Source organism: Ceratotherium simum, chromosome 13 (assembly GCF_057802395.1).
Source record: "Ceratotherium simum simum isolate JZ-2026a chromosome 13, ASM5780239v1, whole genome shotgun sequence".
NCBI classification, from domain to species: Eukaryota; Metazoa; Chordata; class Mammalia; order Perissodactyla; family Rhinocerotidae; genus Ceratotherium; species Ceratotherium simum.
Window position 1 is genome coordinate 60,731,571 of NC_141912.1, and position 24,747 is coordinate 60,756,317.

The following is a 24,747-nucleotide window of genomic DNA, read 5'->3' on the forward strand; positions in this document are numbered from 1 at the left end:
ATTACTATAGCTTTATAAAATGTTTAAATAAGGTAGTATAAGTTCTTCAAATTTGTTCTTCTTTATCAAAGTTGTTTTAGATATTCTAGGTCTTTGATTTTCATATGAATTTTAAAATCAGCCTGTTAATTTCTACAAAAAAGAATGCTGAGATTTCAATTGACATTTTATCGAATCTGTAGATCAATTTTGGAAGAACTGACATTAACCATATTATGAACATGGTATATCTCTACACTAATTTAGGTCTGGCAATCTCTAAATTTTCAATTAGTTATTTAAACCATTTACGTTTAATGTAATTTTTATATGCTGGATTTATATCACACATCTTGCTATTTTCTATTTGTTTCTTCCATTTTTCTGTTTTTTTTCTTCCTCTTTTACTGCCTACTTTTGGATTAATTGCATATTTTTATTATTCTATATCATCTCTTTTGTTGACTAATTAGCTATCACACTTTGTTATTTAAGTAGTTGTTTTAGGATTTATTGTATACACATATAATTTACCAGTCTGTTTGTAAGCCGTATTATACCACTTTATAGTTTGAGATTCTTACAGTATTATACTTAATCTTCTCCACCTCTGGTTTTGTGCTATGGGTGTCATGCATTTTGCTGCAAATGCGTTATAAACCTCACAAGACATTGTTTTTATTATTGCTATAAAAGTCAGTTATTTTTTAAAAAAGATTCAAACAATGAGACAAAATACTCTTTATATTTACCCTTTAGCTATCATATCTCATATACAATAACCATTTTCTTACTCTTTGAAAGCAAAAGTTTAGTCTCCAGATTCCAGTTTGCATTTGCCTACAGAACAAGTCTATCTTTAACATCGCATATTTCACTTGATCTTGTTCAGGTTTCAGTTGATTTTTCTTATTTTGTTTGATCTTGGACATATATACATCTTTTATTTTTTCCTATCTCCAGTAATGTCTTTGAAAGTATGTATTTTTTTTTAATTTTGTATCTTTTGGGCTTTTTTTGGGGAAAGGGGAGGTTTGTTTTTGTTTTGTTTTTATCATTAGTTTTTTTAAGATCTAATTGAATTATACCAGGAAAATCCATAATGCTAAAAACAAAACACAAAGCAGAATTTACAATTGTATGATTTTTTTCCCTCAATACTTTATAATAGAAATATTATAAACTTTGCTTTATATTTATATCAGTTTAATTGGTTTTCCTTAACATGCAATTGTGCTTTTAAATTCTCCAACATTTCAGGTGTTTGTCAAACATAAAGCACTTCATTTTTCTTTCCATTCTCCCCTGCACTAATTTACTTATCCTAATTCTAGCTACTATTTCTTTTAGTAGGTGAGTTTATACTGTATATAATCATCTAACATGTGTAATTTTAATTTTGTTGTCTAATTTTGCATTTGTACTGCTTCCTTCCTCTTTGCTGTGTCTACTTCCTATATTTCCTTTTCATCTTTTTAACACTTAAAAGACTGGAATGGTTATTTCCCATGTTTGCTAATTTAAGCTATCGTGGAACATACCTAGTCTCTTCACATGACTTTTAAAATGCCTAGCATATTTTAAGATCTTATAAATGTTAATTGTCTAATATATTATCATTATTATTAGTTTCAGTGTTAATGTACTTTTTTACTTTGCCTGTCAGACTACTGAATCTACCATACAAAGTTTATACATGTTACACTGAGTTTCAGAAGCATTGAATTAGCCAATGAGTCACAGATACTGGGATACATAATGCTTTTTAATATCATGGAATCTTCATATAGTGTGACCAGAAAAGGAAAATGATTTCTGAACATTATATTGAGTATCTATTTTATACAATATTTATGTGAAATGAAAACAATATAGGATATTTTAAAATATACACTTCATCTCAATACTCTAGCATATTATTCTGAAGGAAGAGGGGGACGTGTTTGACATATGGGCTTTTCCATACATGATTGCTCTTTCTTTACTTTCAGAAATATTCTCTTGCATTTTTCTATGACTCAAACAGTAGTAAAATTTTAAAACATAAATATTTTGAAACTCATCCACATATGGTAAAAATTGACCAAAGGAAAAAATAGAAATACAAATTACTGTCATATGCAAATTGTTCTAATACGAGAGTTTATTAATCTAAATTTCTATTGATTAAGAAGGAGAAAAATACCCTTTAACAGATCCAAAAATAATGTTTTCTTTCTTTCTTTTTTTTTTGAAGAAGATTAGCCCTGAGCTAACATCTGTTACCAATCCTCCTCTTTTTGCTGAGGAAGATTGGCCCTGGGCTAACATCTGTGACCACCTTCCTCTATTTTATATGGGACATCACCACAACATGGCTTGACAAGCAGTGCGTAGGTCCGCGCCCGGGATCCAAACCTGGGAACCCCAGGCCGCCAAAGCAGAGCGCACGAACTTAACCACTAAGCCATTGGGCCAGCCCCCAAAATGATGTTTCATTGATGTCATTATTTTAAAAAATATTAGAGTGTTTATTTAATAGGGCTGTTTAATATCTTTGCTTTATCAAAGCTATAACCTTTTACTGGCCTAATGTCATAGGTTTGTCATTTCACTGTATACTTCATGAAGATAAAAGCTGCTCAAACTTATATGTAAGTGAATCCATTATTATGACATATAATGTGACATCACAAAAGGTATATTTGCTCCAAATACCTTTATGTTAGTGTGCTGTGATATAGAAATCCTTCAGCATCATTTTTGTACTTATACCTCCAGGCACTTTGCAAGCCTCATTGCACTGATGAACGGATGGCTGACTTTCCCAACTTAAAAGCCTTCTTAGAATTCATACTCTATAAACACAAAGTATTATTATTTGAAATTTTAGACTCACTTCTGGAAGAGAAGTGTACAATGTAATTTCCTAATAGAATTATTTGATATTTCTTATACATCTCCCAATTCAGTAGTCATATGTCTTTTAGTCACAAGAGTCTGACTGTATGTGCAAGAAAATATTGACAGGAATAATTTCCAAATACACCAGATGCCATAATCTGAACGTGGTCTTCATTACTTTTGTAGTAATAATCCTTAAGTATTTATATTGAACTGCTTATTCTACCATTCTTTTCAGGTACAAGTTAATTTATCCTTAGATCACTGTACGAGATTCAAAACATTTAAGTCTTGTTGTTAGTGTCTTGTTTTGTTTTTTGTTTTTTAATTAATCTGGAGGTTTGCCAAGCAAAGCAAATGGACAAGCAACAGGAGAATGTTGTCAACACAGTGTCCCAGCAGAGAAACTAATACCTTTGAGCCAATGCCAACTGTGCTGCCATAAAAACAGTTGGATTTATGATGGATTAGAAAGAATAAAGTTACTGATAGATCTGTTTTAAAGGTCACTTTGGATCTGCAATATGCATTTATATCTTAGATCATTTAAATTATTGTCTGAAAGCAAAAAATGAGATCATTCAACCCTTCTCTAAATAATGATTTGATCTTTTATATTCAACTCAATTAATTAAGTTCAGTAGTCAAAATGAGATATGCTTTATTTTAGGTTAAAAACTTGCAACTTTTTTTTGATTCTTAGAGATTGATATTTATAGCAATGGTTTGCAATATACTCATGGTAGTAGGTAAACAGTGATTCGTACTTTTGTCCTTTTTCAATCATTAACTAGCCCACTTTTTATGACTATAGTATAAAACCTCATTAAACCACATTTTAGATAAATTGGACTTCATCAAAGTAAAAACTTTTATTCTTCAAAAGGACACCATCAAAGAAGTTTTAAAAAGACAACCCAGAGAGTAGGGGAAAATATTTGCAAATCATATATCTGATACCGGACTTGTATCATAGAACTCAATAATAAAATAACCCAATTAAAAAATGGGCAAAGTATCTGAATAAATATTTTTCCAAGGAAGGCACAAAGTCACCAATAAGCACATGACAGGATGCTCAACATCATTAGTCACCAGGGAAATGCAATCAAACCCACTATGAGATACCAGTTCACACCACTAGGAGGACTAGAATCAAAAAGTCAGATAATAACAAGTGTTGGCAAAGACATGGAAAAATTTTAACCCTCATGCACTGCTAGTGGGAGTTTATAGTGTTATAGGCATTTTGGAAAACAGCCTGGCAGTTCTCAAACTACTAAACAAGAGTTACCATAGGACCCATAAAACCCACTCCTAGATATATACCCAAGAGAAATGAAAACACATGTCTACAGAAAAACATATACACAAATGTTTATAACAACATTATTCATAATAGCCAAATGATGGAAACAACCCAAATATCCATGAACTAATGAATGGATAACAAAATGTAGCGTATCAATACAATGGAATATTTTTCAACAGCAAAAAGGAATGAAGTACTGATACATGCTTCAGTGAACCTTGAAAACATTATGCTAAGTAAAAGAAGTTAGCTACATAAGACCACATATTATGTGATTTCATCCATATGAAATGTCTAGAATATGGAAATCTATATAAACAGTAGATTAGTGGTTGCTTGGAGTTGCGGAGTGGGGTGGAAGGATAGGAAGGTGATAGCTAATGGTTATGGAGTTTTTTTGTGGTAATAAAAAATTGCCTAAGGTGATAGTTGCACATATCTGTGAATATACTAAAAATCATTACATTGTACACTTTATATGGGTGAATTTTACGACAATTGAATAATCTCTCAGTAATGCTGTAAAAAATAAATCCTTTAATTTCGCGATGTTTAAACAAATAGTGGCTACATATTCTCCACCACCAGGCCAATGAGAACATTTAGTTAATGGGAAGAAGGTGAGTGGTGTCTTCTTGCATATCTAGACATAAGTTCAATGAGGGAAGTTGAGTGCTTTGAGGAAGAGAGGGGAGAAAAGGGACTCACAATGGAAATGTACCAGAAAGTAGGACTTTAAGTGAGAAGAATTCAATATATTTGTTATCATGCAAATAGCCTCCTACAAGATCTTAGTGTATACTACAAATTTTTTCAAGAGTATTTTTTGGAATGAGTATTATTTGGCAGGGGGAGATGAGTTTTAAGAGAGAGCGTGGAGATAGATGGAACATTAGTCATGTGGGTCATTTTCAGTTCAGAATAGAACAGAACATTTTGTTAAGGATGTTGTGTTTATTTCTATGTGGTCATATTACAGATTACTTTTGTGTTTGGTGTATCCATGTTCTTTAAATGTTTTTTTCTCCTGAATATCTGTAAACTGAGAAATGAAAATATTCAAACACACTTATTACTTATTTTGTATTAAACAGACCAATTTTCTTTTTAAAAAGCACATCGTTTCCTTTAGACTAGAGAGGTAGAAAATAAATCCCCATGGGAAAAGATTTACCTGAAAGAGATACAATAGAGTATAATACTTAAAAGCTCAGACCTAGGAACCGCTGTGTGGATTTGAATATGACTCGAGAACTCACTAGTGGTTAAGACCATGGACAGCTTAGTCTCTCTGTGCATCCTTTTTCTCTCCTAAAAGCAGGATCTATTTTTTAAAGTAGAAATACTTGAATAGATTAAGATAAAGCCCTTAGAATTATGCCTGCCGTTTAATTAGTACTCAGTGTTAGCTAATATGTGATGGGACTGTCACGTGAAAGAGGAAATAGATGTTCCATTTTGATGGGAAACAGAATAGTATCAAAAAGACTATGTTAGAACTGCACAATATTGCTAATATCTAACAATTTAGAATAGCTCCAAGCTAGAATTTGCTGTCTCAATATCTTAAGGTAAAAATATTAAGCCCTCTCAGGGATTACTGTAGCAAATTTGTGTATATTTAGGCTTGGTAAATTCAGGGATTCCTTGTGAATTTTGGATTATTTTTGTAGATATATTCTCCAGTGTATTGCCTTATATTCTGTAGATATTAGCTAAAGACTTTTTCATTCTGAACTGAGTTAATTTAAGTGCTTTACATCCCCTAACTTTATAAATGGAGTAAGATTATACATATTCACAATTTGTAAGATATTTCTATGTTATAAAATATTTAATAGTAATTCATCTTTTACACCTGTAAAAGGGTCCCTTCTGGGAGTGGGTGTGCAATTTGAACTAGGTTCTAATTAACTTAAAAATATCCATTAAGTCTTTGGTTCATCTGTTTTAGAATAAGGGGGTCAATAAAGAGTCAAGATTTTAAATTCAAATTAAATTAACTGTGCTCTGTGAAGTGATTTCTCATCACAAGCTCCTACAAGATATGACAAGGCTTAACCTGCCTTGAATTATTCCTCCACTGCTTGATACCTGTTTAAAGGAATTTATTTTTTTATTCCTGATTACCTTCTGATTACAGCTATACAGCCTAGAAAGGAGATATATTTAAGAAACTTTGCATGTTCCAGCTTGATAGCAATTAGTGTACTATTTTGCGTTTGAGGGACCAGGACTCAACCTTTCACTTGAGTCAAATGAAATGGTCTAAAGTCAACAAAATGATGTAAAATTTAAAGAAAATCAGATAAAAATTAATGTCTTGGAATAATCACACTTGAAATTTTATTTTCAAAAGTAATGAAACATCAAGGACTATTTTGCAGTTGTCCTGAATGCAAATACTATAGTCATTTATTTCATTCAGTCAGTCCTCCATAAGCTTTATGCATAATAACGACAGAATTTCTGAAAAGGTGATATATACTTTTTGATGCTCTATATCTCACTAATATTCATGACAAGATGGAGAAATTATACCAAACACTAACCCATTTATTTGGATTTTATTATTATGATCTTCATTATGACAAACACCTGGTTAGAAACTTAAGTAAATTATCTGAACATTCATTTAAAGTTACATCATATCTTCCACAAGCTTGCAGTGTCTTAATTGTACATAACAACAGTAGCTAGTAAGCTAAATAGCTAAGTAGGTAAAGGACAAAATCCCCTAGAATAGATGTATCATATAAAAATTTTTATGCCTAGTTCTTTACATATCATTATCTACAGTTAGGCAATATGTTTGACCCCTGAATATAGCATTATTTCCCTTGCTGTCTTTGAAGAGACAACAGCGTGTGTTATGTGAATTGACATGTCAGAAGTTTTAGGGTTCTTTAACCTTAAAATCTCTCTTCCACCTATCAACTTCAGTGAAAATAAAACAAAATACAGAAGAATGTAACAAATAAAAACGACAAAAAATAGAATAAAAGGACTAACTGCTGGCAAAAGACCCACTCTTGATTATAAAATTAAGCATCAACATACTAATTTATAATATTTAAGGCCAAACCGTTAATTTGAATAAAAAGCACAAGCCACTTTTATACGTTTTTGTATTAAAAAACAAACAAAACAGATCATTCAAAGGCTCAGACACTTCAAACAATAAGTTGGGTAAATAAATCAGGAGAGAATTGTCATAAAAGAGTAGTCTCAAATTTTGTCAGACTGGTATAATCCCAGACAAATTGTTAAATAGAACTAAACAAAATGGGTTTATTTTAATAAAATATAAATTCCCAAGAATGATGTGTTAACCAACAAATCAAGAAATATTATTTGCCAAATAACTAGTTACAAAATAAAATTAAAAATAAAACATGCTATAAAATCAAAGAACAGGTGAACAATATAAATTGCTAGTGAAGTAATGTAACATATTGCTTTCAATACTTGACAGATCAGGTAAAAAATATCTGTAAAATGATACAGAGAATCTGAATAATATGACCTAAATGGATAACTTCATAGGTGCGTCTTGAATGCTGTGAACTAAAAAGAATTTGCCATTTTTTTTTCTGTGCTTTCCCTCCAAGAATCCATGGAATATTAAAATTGTTTATTTATTGTAATGTTACAAAACAACATTTTCAGTAATTCCAAGAATAGATATTATGCAAATTACCATTTTATGCCATGTAGTCCAACTAGATTAATAATTAGATAATCCTAGAGACAGAAACAGATAAAATATGTATGCTTATAAAAAAAGCCTGGGTGAAAGAGTATAGCTAAACTGCCATAGAAATTTTAAATCAAAGAAAGTGAAAATATTTCATATTAAAACTTATAAAAGTTGACCAAAACTTTACTGAGAAGAATCTTGATGTTAACATCTTTCATTACTAAGCAAATAGTAATGATATCGTATGGACTAAATATTCATCTCTGTATGAGAGAAAAAGTATCAATGCATACTAAATGCATAAATTTAATGATTAGTAAAATGGAAACATAGAATGAATATATTAAATAATTAATAATTTAAATATATCAATGAAATAAATATGTGATATCTAAAAAATGACAACCATGTATTTTTTTAATGATATATCATTCAAAATGTATAATCTACACTATTAATGCATTACATACAACGATTTTAAGAATACATAATAAAAAGATAACACATTGTCACCAAACTGGATATAAGCAAGATAATATAATACAATTAACTTCATATTAAAATAAACAAACTAGATAACATTCTAGGAATAACTAATCACTAATACTTACCTTTTCACGCGGTAGAAATTCTGAAACAACCCCAGATGCCTTAACAACTTAAAGCTATAAACAGCTTTGATAATGTCCTTCTACATAAACTGCTTCATAAAAAATGATGGGATGCTAATGATTTTATTTTGTGAAACTTTCATTATCTGGATCCTAAGACTGGGAGCATATGCATGTGCATGCACACAAACACACACACACATATCCCCACATACCCATGCCCATACACTTACAACTAGACATTTAGAGAAAAAAAAAATAGTTTGCTTTCTAAGAATTCAAGTTTAGTTTATTATGATTAGTACATTTTCCCTCTATTTATTTATGATAGTATTCTCTTTTATTTTTCTTTTATTGGTCACTTTACAGATTGAAACATGCATCTTTAGATTTATTACTTTTTAATAAAACATTTTTTACTACCTGTTTAACAATGCTAGAATCTTAGAACACTTTATGTCTATATATAGTATTCCTGTCTTTTGTATTTTGTGCGTGTGTTTGTGTGTGTGTGTGAGGAAAATTAGCCTTGAGCTAACATCTGTTGCCAATCCTCCTCTTTTTTTGCTGAGGAAGAATGGCCCTGGGCTAATATCTGTGCCCATCTTCTTCTACTTTAAATAGGATGCCGCCACAGCATGGCTTGACAAGCAGTACAACTGTCTGCGCCCAGGATCTGAACCTGCGAACCCCAGCTGCTGAAGCGGAGCACGGGAACTTAACTGCTATGCCACCAGGCCGGCCCCACTTTTTGTCTTATTTTGGTCATGCACATTAGCTTCGCAAATAATTTAAAGAGTACACGATATTCTAGAGTTAAAGGAAACTACGCTACCCTCAAATGTATTACAATTAAATCATTTTTAAAAATAAAGACAATGAATTTGACCTTGATAAAAAATAAATGTTTTGCTTTCTAAATTTTTCCTAAAGTGTATTTGCATTGATTTTGTTTTCTCCCCAATGCAAAGGTCTAATAACTGCAAAGGAATTCTATAACTAATTAGAACAATAAACTGGAGCAATTAGTGAAGAAGATGAATAAAAATGAGAAGTAAAGACAGCTATACCTACCACCAGGCCTCAGTTTGCATGATAATGCTACCAGAGCATCTCAAACTTGGGCTTATTGATCGTTTGGGCTGGGGGTTGTCCTAGGATGGTTAGAAGCATCCCTGACTTCTACCCCAATGACGCCAGTAGCACACACTCCCCATAGCTGTGACAATCAAAAATGTCTCAAACATTGCCAAATGTCCCCTATGTGGGGCAATGTCACTCCCAATTGAGAACTACTATTCTATACTAAGGAAAAGATGAGAACAAAGATAAACAGGAAAGATACTATATCTATCACTTGTTAAAACTTTTTATATTGGAACTATTCAAACTTACACAAAAGCGGGAAGAATAGGATCTGTCCCCTTTCATCCATTATGCAACTTCAACAATTATTAATGTATGACCAATCTCGTTTCATCTACTCCTCCATTGGCCTGTTTTATTTCCCTTTGTGAATTACTGTAAACAACAAATCCTCAACATAATATCATTTCATCCACAAAGGCCTCAGAGAATCCTACATTATAAGAACTCACTCATTCCCTTTTCTAACATAATCGTAATATCTTACTTTAATTGAGTTTCCTCAAAATCGAAACATGATATAAAGTCTGTGAGTAGGCCCTTTATTTGGGAAAGCTCCTCTGGAGTACAGGAGTATGTGACAGGAAACATTAATTTATGAAAAAGCCAATATTAAGCTGCATGGGGCTCAATCCTATGGTGCTGTCTGAAAAGCCATGTAAAACGATTTCAAGGATTGATTGTCCGGAGCCAAAAAGAAATATTTATCCATTGGTTTCCACTGGCTGTTGTAAGGAGTGGCCTCATGGGCCACTCCGCCCCTATCACCATCACTGCTGGGTTTTTCAATGACGGAGCTAGGATATGCTTTTAAAAAAATTAAAATCCATCATTAATTAACACTGACATTTTAAATTTTAATTTAATATTATAAATTTTTAATTACCTTCCTTGATTTATATCTGTGTGCTTCAGTTTTTAACAAATTAACATAATTTCTTAGTTGGTTTAACTTACAGGATGCAAACTTTTATGAAAATGAGAGTACTAACAGCATCACTATCAATGTTACTGGAATCAGTCACGGTTCCTCGCAGTTCTTCTTGTTCTCAGTGCAGCACTCTGGCAATATGCAAGTTATTCTGTTTTAAAATCACTTGAAGCAATTCTTTTTTGTTTTATTTTACTTTCTATATTTATGAGTTGCCTTTTGTCCCACTCTAAGTTTGTTTAAAACTTCTGTCACACTGTTTAGTGGTTTCAAAGTCAAAACTAAAAAAACAAGATACTTTCCGAGAAATTTGGCTTCGGTTTCTGTCCTTATCACCCTATTCCCCACCCCATACACACTACAGCTAAGCACTTATATTGGATTTTGACTTCGGCTTCCACATTTTAATATAAGTTATATATCTCCTTCTTTCTTAAATGAGAGGTAGCATGCTATATGCATACTTCACCCTCTTTTTTAATGTAAAAATTGTCCTGGGGGGTGAGGATATAGCAACTTTTTTCATTAATTTTGCAATTCAATAGTGTCTAATTATGTGGATGTATTACAAAGTATCCTACCAGTTCTCTACTGATGGATATTTGAGTTATTTCCAGTCTTTTGTTATAAGAAATGGTGTAGTAAATAGATGTGTGCATATATTTCCTTGTCGTTTTATTTTGGGGTATGTTACTAGGAATGGGATTTTTGTATAAAAGATAAATTCATCTTTAATTCTGTTTGATATTTAAAAATTACCTTTCATAGATGATGGTTTGTTTCTTTATACTGCATATAATATAGGAAAGTGGCTATTCCCCTAAGGTTGAAGTAATTGAATACATTGTCAACATTTTAGATTTTTGTTAGATGATGAGAATTTGTATAACAGTATAGTTTTAATTCATTTTTCTTGTAAAGGCAGAGTTTACAGAACTTTTCATATGTTTAGGGTCCATTTGCATTTTCTCTTGTGAACTCTCTTTTCATATGGATTTCCCATTTTTCTATAGTTTGGTTTGATCTAGATTTTTATAAATTAGGTATATATATACACGTATGCCTACATGTCATATGTCAAAAGTTAAAGACAAGAAGAGAATCTTAAGAGCAGCAAGGTAAAAACAACTTATTACATACAAGAAAACCTCCATAATACTGTCAGCAGATATTTTAGCAGAAAATTTACAGGCTAGAAGAAAGTAGCATGATGTATTTAAAGTGTTGGGGGAAAAAAAAACTGCCAACCAAAAAGAGTCTACACTGCACTGAAGGAGAGAAAAAGAGTTTTCCAGACAAGCAAAAGCTGAAGGAGTTCACCACCATTAGACTGGCCTTACAATAAATGCTGAAGGGATTTCTTAAAGCTGAAACAAAAGGATGCTAATTAGTAACAGGAAAACATATGAAAGTATAAATCTCACTGGTAAGGTAAATGTATATTTACTTTTGTTAAATTAAATGTTAAATTAAGAATACTCTAATGTTGTAAGGACGGTGGATAAATCACTTATAACTGTAGTATGAGGGTTAAAAGGCAAAAGTTATTAAAAATATCATTTACCCACATTAATTTTTTCATGGAGACACAGGTAAAGAGATGTAAATATTAACATCAAAAACATAAAATGTGAGAGGGAGAGTAAAAATGTAGAGTTTTAGTGGCGTACGAAGATCAATGTTTCATCTTAAAACAGATTATTACAAATATGAAATGTTTTATGTAAGCCTCATGGTAACCACAAAGTAAAAACCTATACTAGATATACTGAAGATGAAGAGAAAGTCTAAGCATGCCACTACGGAAAATCATCAAATCACAGGGGAAGAAAGCAAGAGAAAAAGAAAGGAACAAGGAATTATAAAAACCAGAAAACAATTTAAAAATGGCTATAGTACGTCCATACCTATCAACAATTACTTCAAATGTAAGTGGATTAAAATATCCAATCAAAAAACATAAAGTGGCTGAATGGATTAAAAAACCAAGACCCATCTATATGCTGCTGACGAAAGACTCACTTCAGCATTAGAGACACACACAGGATGAAAGTGAAGGGTGAAACAAAAGAAAGTAGGGGTAGCTCTACTTATATGAGGAGCAAATAGACTTTAAACCAAAGACTGTAATAAGAGACAAAGTAAGTAATCATATAATGGTAAAGGTGACAATCTAACAAGAGGATATCACATATATAAATATTTATTCACTCAACATACGAGCATCAAAATATATAAAGCAAATATTAATAGACTTGAAGGAAGAAATACAATAATAGCCCATGTTCAATGTGGAAAAAATCATCCAGACAGAAAATCAATAAGGTAACATTGGACTTAAACTACACATTAGACCAGATGGATATAATAGACATTTATGGAACATTCCATTCAATGGCAGCCAAATACACATTCTTCTCAAGTGCACATGGAACATTCTCCAGGATAGATCATATTTTAGGCCACGAAACAAGTCTTGAATTTAAGAAGATTGAAATCATATCAATCATCTTTTTGAATCACAATGGTATGAAAATAGAAATCAATTACAAGAAGAAAACTGGAAACTTCACAAACATGTGAGGATTAAAAACATGCTACTGAACAACCAATGGGTCAAAACAGAAATCAAAAAACATCTTGAGACAAATGAAAATGGAAATATAATGTACCTAAACCTGTGGGATGCAGATAAGCAGTTCTAAGAGGGAAGTATATAGTGATAAATGCCTCCATTAAGGAAAAAGAAAAATCTCAACCTAAATTTATACCTCAGGCAACTAGTAAAAGACGAACAAGTTAAGCTCAAATTAGGAGAAGGAAGGAAATAACAAAGATCAGAGTAGAAATAAATGAAATAGAGACAAAAAAGACAAAATAAATGATCAATGAAATTAAGATCTGTTTTTTGAAAAAATAAATGAAATAGACAAATGTTTAGACTTAGAAAAAAAGAGAAAAGATTCAGATGAATAAAATTAGAAATGAAAGAGGGGACATTACAACTGATAACACACAAATACAAAGGATCATATTAGACTACTATGAATAATGGTATGTCAACAAATTGAGAGACCTGGAAGAAATATATAAATTCCTAGAAACATACAACCTTCTAAGACTGAATCATGAAGAAATAGAAAATCTGAACAGACTGATTACTAGTAAAGAGAGTGAATCACTAATCAAAAACCTCTCAAAGTCCAGGACCATTCACTGGTAAATTCTACCAAACATTTAAAGAATTAATACCAATCCCTTTCAAACTCTTCCAAAAAATAGAAGAGGAGAGAATACTTCCAATCTCATCTTACGAGGTCAGCATTACTCTGATACAAAACAAAAAATGGACACTTGATTAAAAGAAAATTATAGACCAATATCTTTGATAAACATAGATGCAAAAATCTTCAAAAAAATATTAGCAAATCAAATTCAACAGTACATTAAAAGGATTATACACCATGATCAAGTGGGACTTTTTTTCCAGGGATGCAAGGATGGTTCTACATCCATAATCAATGTGACACACATTAACAAAATAAAGGATAAAATTTATATGATCATCTCAATATATGCAGAAACAGCATTTGACCAAAGTTAACAACCATTCTGGATAAAATCTCAACAAACTAGGTATAGAAGGAATGTCACTCAATATAATAAAGGCCAAATACGACAAGCCTACAGCTAACAACATATTCAGTGGTGAAAAGCAGAAAGCTTTAAGGTTAGGAACAAGACAAGCATGCCTACTCTCACCAGTTTTCTTCAATATAGTACTGGAAGTTCTAGCCAGACCAAATAGGCAAGAAAAAGAAAAAAAAACATCCAAATTGCAAAGAAAGAAGTTAAAATATCTCTATTTGTAGATGACATGATATTATATATAGAAAACCCTAAAGACACCACCATTAGTTTTTAGAAGTAATCAACAAATTCAATAAAGTTGCAGGCTACAAAATCAACAGACAAAAATTAGTTATGTTTCTATACACTAATAGCAAACTACCAGAAACAGAAATTAAGAAAATAATCCCATTTACAATAGCATCAAGAGAATAGAATACTTAGGAATAAACTTAACAAAGGAGGTGAACAGTCTCCACAATGAAAATTATAAGACTTTGATGAAAGAAAATGAGGTAGACACAAAAAAATGGAAAGATATTCCACATTTATCAATTGGAAGAATTAATACTGTTAAAATATCCATAGTACCCATAGCAATCTACAGATTTGATGTAATCCTTATCAAAATTCAAATGGCAGAAATAGAAAAGGCAACCGTAAAATTTGTGTGGAACCACCAAAGACCCTGAATAGCCAAAGAAATCTTGCAGAAGAATAACAATGCTGAGGCATCACACTTCCTGTGTTCAAACTATAATACAAAGCTATAGTAATCAAAACAGTATGGTGTTTGCATAAAACCAGATATATGGATCAAAGGAACAAAATTGGAAGCCTAGAAATAAAACCATGTATATATGACCAATTAATTTATGACAAAGGTGCCAAGAATATACAGTGGGGAAAGGATAGTCTCCTCAATAAATGCTGGTGGGAAAATTGGATATCCATATTCAAAAGAATGAAACTGGACCACTACAAACACCAGTTACAAAAATCAGTTCAAAATGGATTAAAGACTTCAATGTTAGACCTCAAACTATAAAACTCCTAAAAGACAACATAAGGGATAAAATCTTTGACATTGGTCTTGGCAATGATTTTTGGATTTGACACCAACGGCAAAGGCAACTAAAGCAAAAATAAACAAGCGGGACTACATCAAACTAAAAAGCTTCTGCACAGCAAAGGAAATCATGATCATAGCGAAAATGCAACCTATGAAATGGGAGAAAACACTTGCAGATCATATGTCTGATAAGGGGTTATTATCCAATATGTATAAAGAACACATACAACTCAATGGCTAAAAAACAAACAATCCAGTTAAAAAATAGGCAGAGTATATGAATAGACATTTTTTACAAAGAAAACATACAAATGGCCAATAGGTACATGAAAAGGTGCTCAATGTCACTAATCATCAGGGAAATGCAAATCAAAACCACAGTGAGACATCACCTCACACTGGTTAGAATGGCTGTTGTCAAAAAGACAAGGAATAAGTATTGGCAAGGATGTGGAGAAAAGGGAACCTCTGTGTGCTGTTGGTAGCAGTCTAAATTGGTGCAGCCACTATGGAAAACAGTATGGAATTATCTCCAAAAATTTAAAAGTAGAACTACCATATGATCCAGCAATCCCAATTCTGGGTACATATCCAAAGGAAATGAAAACAGGACATCAAAGAGATCTGCACCCCCATGTTCATTGCAGCTTTATTTACAATAGCCAGCATGTGGAAATAACCTAAATGTCCATCAACATATGAACAGATAATCACGAGAAAGAAGGAAATCTTGCTATTTGCTACAACATGGATGGACTGTAGGGCATTATGCTAAAGGAAATAAGCATACAGAGAAAGACAAACACTGCATGATATCCTTATATGTGGAATCTAAAGTCAAGTCAAAACAGTAGAACAGTGGTTTCCAGGGGCTAGGGGATGGGGAAAATAGGGAGATGTTGGTCAAAGTGTAGAAACTTTCAGCTATAAGATGAAAAAGACCTAAAGATCTAAGGTGTAATATGGTGACTATAGTTGATAACACTGTATTGTATAATTGAATATACCAAGAAAGTAGAACTTAAATGTTCTCACACAAAAAAAGATAAATACGTGAGATGATGGATGTGTTAATTAACTAGATGGGAGGAATCCTTTCACAATATGTATATACATCAAATCATCCTGATGTACACTTTAAATATCTTATGATTTTATTTGTCAATAAACCTCAATAAACCTAAAAAATAAAAAAAAGAAAATAGATCTAGAGGCAAAATTTACATTGTTGTTAGTGCCACCAAGTCTATTCCAACTCGTAGCAACTCTGTGTACAGCAGTGCGGAACCCTGCCCAGTATTTTTGACCCATCTTGTCACCTTCCAGGGCTATATCAAACAATGCTCTGCTGATATTCATAGGGTTTTCACGGCCAATTTTGTCAGAAGTTGGTGGCCAGCTCCTTCTTCCTAGTCTGTCAGCCCTGCTGAAACCTGTCCAGCATGGGTGACCCTGCTGGTGTTTGAAATACTAGTGGCATAGCTTTCAGCATCACAGCCACACACAGCCACCACAGTGTGACAACCCACAGATGGGTGGTGCAGTTATCTGACCAGGAAAGGAACCTGGGTCATGGTTGTGAGACCACCAAATTTTAACCACTGGACAACCAGGGCTGACTAAACTTACTTGCAACGACTTTATCGGGAAGTGCTATCCCAGGGAAGCAAGGATGATTGAGTTACTCAACAATATTGAGGCCAACGTGTCTGTGATTCTTTTCCTCATGCTTGCTGCCTCCTGGAAGCTACTTCAACTTTAGGCATTAGGTCTACCTCTAAGTTGGGAAGAAGAGAGGATGAGGAAGATCCATGTCATTTTTCTTCTATCAGGAAAACCAGCTTAAGCAGAATTCTAGCCGATTTCTAATTAAGTAAAGGCAAATAGCTACCCTGGATGCAAGGAGATTAGGAAAGTGGTGTGTAGCCCCTCCCTCAAAATAAGGGTTATCAAGGAAAAAAATGAGAATATACATAGGATACCCAGATGACAGTATGTGCCACAAATTAAATTGATTGACATCATTTTCTGTAATAACTCCGTGAGATAAACAAATATTCATACTTAACCATGCATTTCAGCATAAAGCTATAGATTTTAAATTATTCATTATCTTTTGAAATTAGAATACATGAAAGATTGAAACAAAGCAAATTATTAAGAATATTATTAATATATTGTAGAAACAGTCTCCAAGGACTCTCACACTATTTAAAGATTATAGGCATAAATCACTGGACCATACAATCCTAAATTACTAGACTTATTTAATAAGCCTCAGATCAATAAAAGCACATAAATGTTAAAACTCCAATGGAAACAACCAGATCCAGTTTAAACTCTCTGTATCCTTCAGCTATATTCCCTAAAAGCCTTGAGGGGCAGACCATTTTGACTCTAGTAGCAAACATCAATTCTCCATTTTAACAGCAAATTACCCTTCCAAGGAAACAATAGCTTCAAGAATGATGAATCAAATATTTTAATTGGCTGACATGGATCACTTGTTCAGAAATACCTCTCAAAATCACGTTCTGTCTCCCTCTTCCTTAGACTGTTTCTAAGAGGGTATATACATGCCTATAAATGATTTAAGTGCACTATAAATTTAAGCAAAAAATACAGCTAAATAAAATAAAGCTATTACCTCCCTTAGAGTTTCCTTTAGACAGGAATAAACTGGCATTCAATCTCTTTGTTTTCTTTAAGTATAAAATATTTTTATGTAACAGTCAGCATTTAAAGGAACTGGGCCTCTTATATGACCTGAAATGCATAATGAACAGAGTAGCTATGACAGTTCTTGACTACCAAGAGCCTAGGGTGTTTGTTTTAGATAGCATGAAAGAAGTGGTAGAAGATAATTAGTTTAAGAAAAACGACTTTAGTACCTTTTCTTAAAATTATATCATCATATGTTTAGAGCAGTTATGATTTCTAAAACAAGAACATTTATGGAGAGAAAAACAAAACTTCACGCATCCAAAAAACTTGATGCTGAATATTGATGGTTCATTTTTACAACATATGCTTTAACTAAAATAATATTATTATCTGATTGTACTATAATTTATAAAAATCTTTTTTAAAATATGCTTTATTCTGGTGTGTGCCAATGTGGCATTTGCAATTTTCTACAAAATAACTGTGACATAAGTGTATTGTTCAATTTTTCATTAACTTATAGAGGATTTCATTATGCTTTCGTTTTAGATACAGTATATTGAATTATATTCAGTTAGTATCTATCTGTCAATAGAATGTTCTATTTATTTATTTATTTATTGACATATATTGGATATACAATATCCTATTAATGTCAGGTGTGCATCATAGTGATATGATATTTATGTACATTATGAAATGGCCACCATGATAAGTCTAGTTACCATCTCTCACATACAGAGTTATTACCATGTTATTGACTAAATTTCCAATGCTGTACATGCAACCTCATGAATTATTAATTTTATAACTAGAAGTTTGTACCTCTTAATCTCCTTCACCTATTTTGCCTGCCTTGTCAACCCCTCCCCACTCTGGTAACTACCAGTTTGTTTTCTGTATCTATGAGTCGGTTTCTGTTTTATTTTATTTGTTCATTTGTTTGTTCATTATTTCCAGCTTTTTCAATAAAAGAGTAAATTGTCACTGGGTTGTTCAATATCATTTGGTGAATGGTCATATATTGGCAAAAGGTATGAATATAAACAATATTTCTGCCCTCATTTGTGAACTTCCCATTTTACTCTGAGATAAAATCTACAGTTTTTGTTTTTGAAAATAAGTGGAAAAAATTCTTAATTTCAACTGCTCCTACAGCAAAGATAAACTTCCTGTAAATTATCCTTGAGTATCAACGGTCATGGTAATGTTTGCTGTAAATATTGGATAAAATCCAATATATATGTACACACATAGCATAGTGGTTAAGATTATATGTGCTAGCAAAACATTTCTCAACTTCAAATTCTGGCACCACTGCTTAGCAGTGTGACCCTAGACAAGTTCCCTGGCCTTTTTGCGTCTTTGATTCCTTATCAGTAAAATTGGAATGATAAATGAGCTTGCCTCACAGGATTATTCTAAAAATCAAATGAGCTAACCTATCTTAAGTATTTAGAACAATTCCTGGCACCTGTCGTGTTGAAATCACTTGACAGATCTTGGCTTATTATGCCCCTATGGCATAGACCATTCATATATGCTTAGACTAAATTACTGCTTATCATTTCATGATTGGTGTTAGTGACCTTTTGCATGTTCTTTTACATTCCATATTTCAGTGCCATTTGTATTTGAACAAATGGGAAGACATTTTTTGAGCTGTGTCCTTTGAATTCACTTTGCTTTAGTTGGCACAGCTGTTATCATTTACATATTAAATCTAGCTCAACTCGTGTCTTACCAGCTTGTTTATGCCAGCTTTCTTGTAATGACAAAAGCAAATACTGGCACTGAATCTGTGACAGTAACGTGCTAAAAAAGTTTACTATCCATGTAATTTATGTTTATATCCTTTAAGATTGTCCCCAAATAAAACACAATATTAAAGTAAAACCTCAGAGAATATTCTCTCAGCCTTCTGAAAATGCTTCAGAAAGTTCACTTTTAAAAAATGTCCCTGGAGGAACTTCTGTTTTGAAATTTTTGTACAAATTCCCTGTCTGCTTTATTTTGTTTGTACACCAAACTGTTCAGATAGTGGTCTGACCCATTAGCTTGTGTATGGTATACTTTCAAAAATGCAAAATGTCAACACACTATTGACGCTACAGATCCACAACTAATAACTCAAATAAAATAATCTTTTTGATATTAGTTTTATAATTTTGAGTAATTGGATAATACACTGACCTTATATAAGAATTTCCATAATTTTCATAATTACTGTAGTGATTTACACATTTCACTTATGTCTCATATATGTCCCAGGATTTAAATATTTTAAAAATTATAAAAATAATAAAAGAGAACTATTCACAAGAAAATAAATAAGATCAAAAATAAAAATAATCATTTAAAAATTTCTTACAGAAATATAATATTTACTTAATGAGATATAATAACCTAAGTATTTTTTAATGAAATGCTTTCTGCAAATAATTATATAAATGGTTGTCACTTCTCTAACGAAAGCAGGGAGGGACATCTTTTGATATGATAAAGTTTAAGAGCTGGGGAGAGACAAATTCACTACTTTTTACTCTGCATATAGAGCAATCATATATAAATATATAACTGTCTTCTCTTAATTGCCGTGGCATAAAATACTAGAAAGTTATGTAGGTAGTAAGCTCATGCTTATTACGGTGGAATGCACAGCTTCTGTTGTGCTTGTTATCTCATCACGACTCTGACAGCCGGTTTCTGCCCTTCAGTCAACATTACATACATGGAATAAACCCTTCATTCTCAAATAGAGTACTCTCAAACTGTTGTCTGTGTTTTGTACAAATAATCTGCATTGTTCTCTTTTAGAACTAAAAAAGAAAATCAATTTAAATACCTGTATCCATTATCTATTCCTAGTCTTTCCCCCCAAAAATCTATCATATAAAGTAAACTTCAAAAATCCTCAGTTCAAAAATCTTGAAGTTAAAGTTCTCTAAGTCTTAAGAATCAAATCCGGGGCCGGCTCCGTGGCTTAGCGGTTAAGTGCGCGCGCTCTGATGCTGGCGGCCCGGGTTCGGATCCCGGGCGCGCCCCGAGGCACCACTTCTCCGTCCAACGCGAGGCCGAGTCCCACGTACAGCAACTAGAAGGATGTGAACCTATGACATGCAACTATCTACTGGGGCTTTGGGGGGAAAAAAATGAATAAATAAAATCTTTAAAAAAAAAAAAAAAAAAAAAAAAAGAATCAAATCCGAATTCTTTCCAATGACATTCACAGTTTTCCAAAATTTTTACTTTCTCCCTTTCCATCACACCAGTGGTTCTGTCAAAGTTCAGCTGTCTCAGAATCACCTAGAGGGCTTGTAAATGCACAAATGACTGGGACCCCTTCCAGAATTCTGATTCGGTAGGTCGGGGATAGAGCCTGATAATTTACATTTCCAACAGGTTCCCAGCTAACACTGATGGTCTGGGGACCACACTTTGAGAACCACTGCTCTAAACAACTTTTGAGTTCCAACCACTCTCTTCTCTGAATTGCCATACTTAACATACTTCCTTTGGTCCTAAGCTACTTTAACAAATTTTTGAAAAGTCATATTATGTATGTGTTTCATATCTCTACCTATAGTCTCAGTGTTGTAATTACAGGGCTACCATGGTAAATATCTCTTATCATTAGGGCTAAACCATACATGAATTAGACAAGTAGTAAATAATTGCTGTTCCTAATAGTAGTAGTGATTACTAGGTTATTTAAAAATATTATGTAGGTGAAATATAAATCCTCTAGCATTTTTAGCTTAGTAATAACTTGAATTATTTTTCAAATGACTATTAAAAATATTTCCTACAACTTTTTATTCATTTCTAAAACCAATGAGACTTTCATGAGAAATTAATCATGGCTTTATTCTTTTCTGCTTTATATAGTAAAATTGATGTATTTAATAGCTCTCTGATGTGTAAAATGCCCTAATCTCTGTGAAGCTCTGTGAGGCCTTTAAAGCCCTTTGGACATCACAACTTCCTCTTCTAAGCAAGGGATAATGAAAACACGTTGAAAACTTTTTTTTTTTTTAAGTTTACATTAACTTTTTGAAGTAGTTGGTTTAGGGAAACACAAATTTTGAAAATTGTCTCCTCTATTATAAAGATCTTTATGGTACTGGAGAGCTCAGTTAATGAAAAGATGTAAGAATTGTCTTAAGCAAAGTGATGTAGTCTATCAGATGAAATAAAAAGAAGAGGACAGAAACGTCATCTCCCTTCCTTCATTGACTCAATGTACGAGCTTGGAGAAGTGAATTAATTCTTCAGGTGCCCAGATTTATTTTGAAAAATGAGATGGATGGTAGACTTCACACCAAGTTGAGAGTACAAATGAAATCTTCAGGTCTTTAGAAAAAGGTTAAAAAATAGCTACATAATTTATAAGGTTGATCCCCAAATAACGACTTTTCTTTTAAAGAAATAGAGTCAAAATACGGGAAATTATACTTATGAAATGGAAAATGCAAATTTGAATTCTAGTGCAAATTTCTCAGTTACTTAAAGGAAGTAAATGAAGCTGAACTCTGTAAACATACTAGTTAATTAATGCTACGTGCTGTAATTACAAAGTCAAAATACGTCTAACTGCAGCCACCACTATTTATTGAGTTCACTTGCATAAACCCTATGACAGCTTGCCATAATCAGCCTATCAATTTTCTTTGTATTCACTTCATTCATTGATATTTTAATGTAAAGAATAAAATTAAAAGATTTGCCATTTGTGGTAGGCAGAATTCTTAAGACGTCTTCTCCTCTCCCAAGATTCCTAGCCCCGGGTTATTCAATCGAGCACTAATTCCGCTATGAAGCGCCTTTGCAGATGTAATTCTATTTACTAGTCAACTGACGTTAAAAAAAAAAGAGAGCGATTATACCGGATTATTCACATGTGCTCGATGTAGTCACAGGAGTATTTAAAAGCAGAAGAGGGATGCAGGACTATCAGAGCTGCAAAGAAAGAGGAAAGCTGAAGAGCATAGGGCAGAAGAGGAGATCAGAGATATTCAAAGCACAAGGTGGAGTTGACTAGTCGCCGTCATTGAAGCTGGAGCCAAGGGGCCGTGAGTCATGAAAGGCAGGAGGCCCCTTGAAGCTGAGAAGGACCCCGACCAGTGGCCAGTAAGCCAAGGGAATTCCAGTCTTACAGCTGCAATAGAAGTAAGTAGAGCCAACAGCCTGAGTCCACCTGGGAGTAGATTCACCCCGGAACCCCCAGAAAGAAGCACGGCCCTGCTGACGTTTGATTTTCGCCTTGCGAAAAACAGAGCAGAGTGCCACTGGAGCCATATGTGCCCGGCGGTTTGACTAAGAGGACTGCGGGATAATAAAAGGAGGTTTTAAGCTGCTAAATTTGTCGTAATTTGTCATGGAAGCAATAAAAAACTAATACACCATCCTATTTGCTAAGTTTTGTAGTCAAGTTCTTCGTTGGTTTATATACATATATATAATTCTCTATAGTTTTCTGATGAATTATTTTTATTCAGATAGTTAAAATAAATAAGTAGAGATAATGAATATTAAAATTATTGTAATAACACTTTTCTGTGTTTGAACTATGTTGTAAGCATGTTTTGAAAGTTAAATTTTAATAAAAAAGATTCAAAGGGGCTTGGAAGTTGCCACTCCATCCTAACAATAAGTAAAAAGCTGAACAAACTGAAAAATCAATAACTATTCTTAGATCATAAAAGAAGTGAGGTCACAGGGCAAACCACTGTCCCCCAAGTTGGACAGACAGACAGGCAGATATAGGGAAACAAAATACTGGAGGGAAAATCTCCGTGGACACCAGTACCAGAGTAGGAAAACTTGAATTGTAATTGTAATTGTAATTGATAAATTGCTGGAAGCTAGGTGTGGACAAATCTGAGAGTTAAAATCTCCAGGGTGACCCATTCATGGGGGCGCCCTACAATATAGTGAGATTTACCTCCAGGGGCTTGACCAGATTCCCACAGTAAATATCAAAGAAAAATGCATTTGTGCAGGGAGAAGGGAAAAGGAACCATTTTGAAATACTGCACAGCACTCTGTTCTTAACAAGACCTGCCCTCAGGGGAAACTGGTTAACCAGAGCCTAACCTACTACAGTATTATCAGAATCTAACTAGATTAAGGGTAGGGAAACACTTATGAAGTTCACTGTCCAGAGGCATAGGACACTAAAGGACTGAGATGTAATCATAGGACTCTAGAATACTTCCCCTTCCCACACATTTCACATGATATTATGTTCGGCTATCAAGAAAAAATTATAAGGCATACTAAAAGGGAAAAAACACACTTAGAAGAGACATAGCAAGCATCAGAACCAAGCACGGCAGGATATTGGAATTATCATACCGGAAATTTAAACAAATATGATTAATATGCTAAGGGTTTTAATGGATAAAGTAGACAACATGCAAGGAACAGATGGGCAGTATAAGCAGAGAGATGGAAACCTTAAGAAAAAACCAAAAAGAAATGCTAGAGATCAAAAACACTGTTAACAGAAATGAAGAATTCCTTTATTGGGCTCATTAGTAGACTGGACATGACTGAGGAAAGAATCTCTAGCTAGACGATATCTCAATAAAATTCTCAAAAACCAAAAAGCACAGATAGCAAAGACTGAAAAAAACAGAACAGAATATCCAAGGATTGTAGGACAACTGCAAAAGGTATAACACACATCTAATGCGAATACTAGAAGGGGAAGAAAGAGAGAAAGGAACCAAAGAAATATTTGAAACAATAATGACTGAGAATTTTGCCAAATTAATGTCAAATTTGAAACCACAAATCCAGGAATCTTAGAGAACA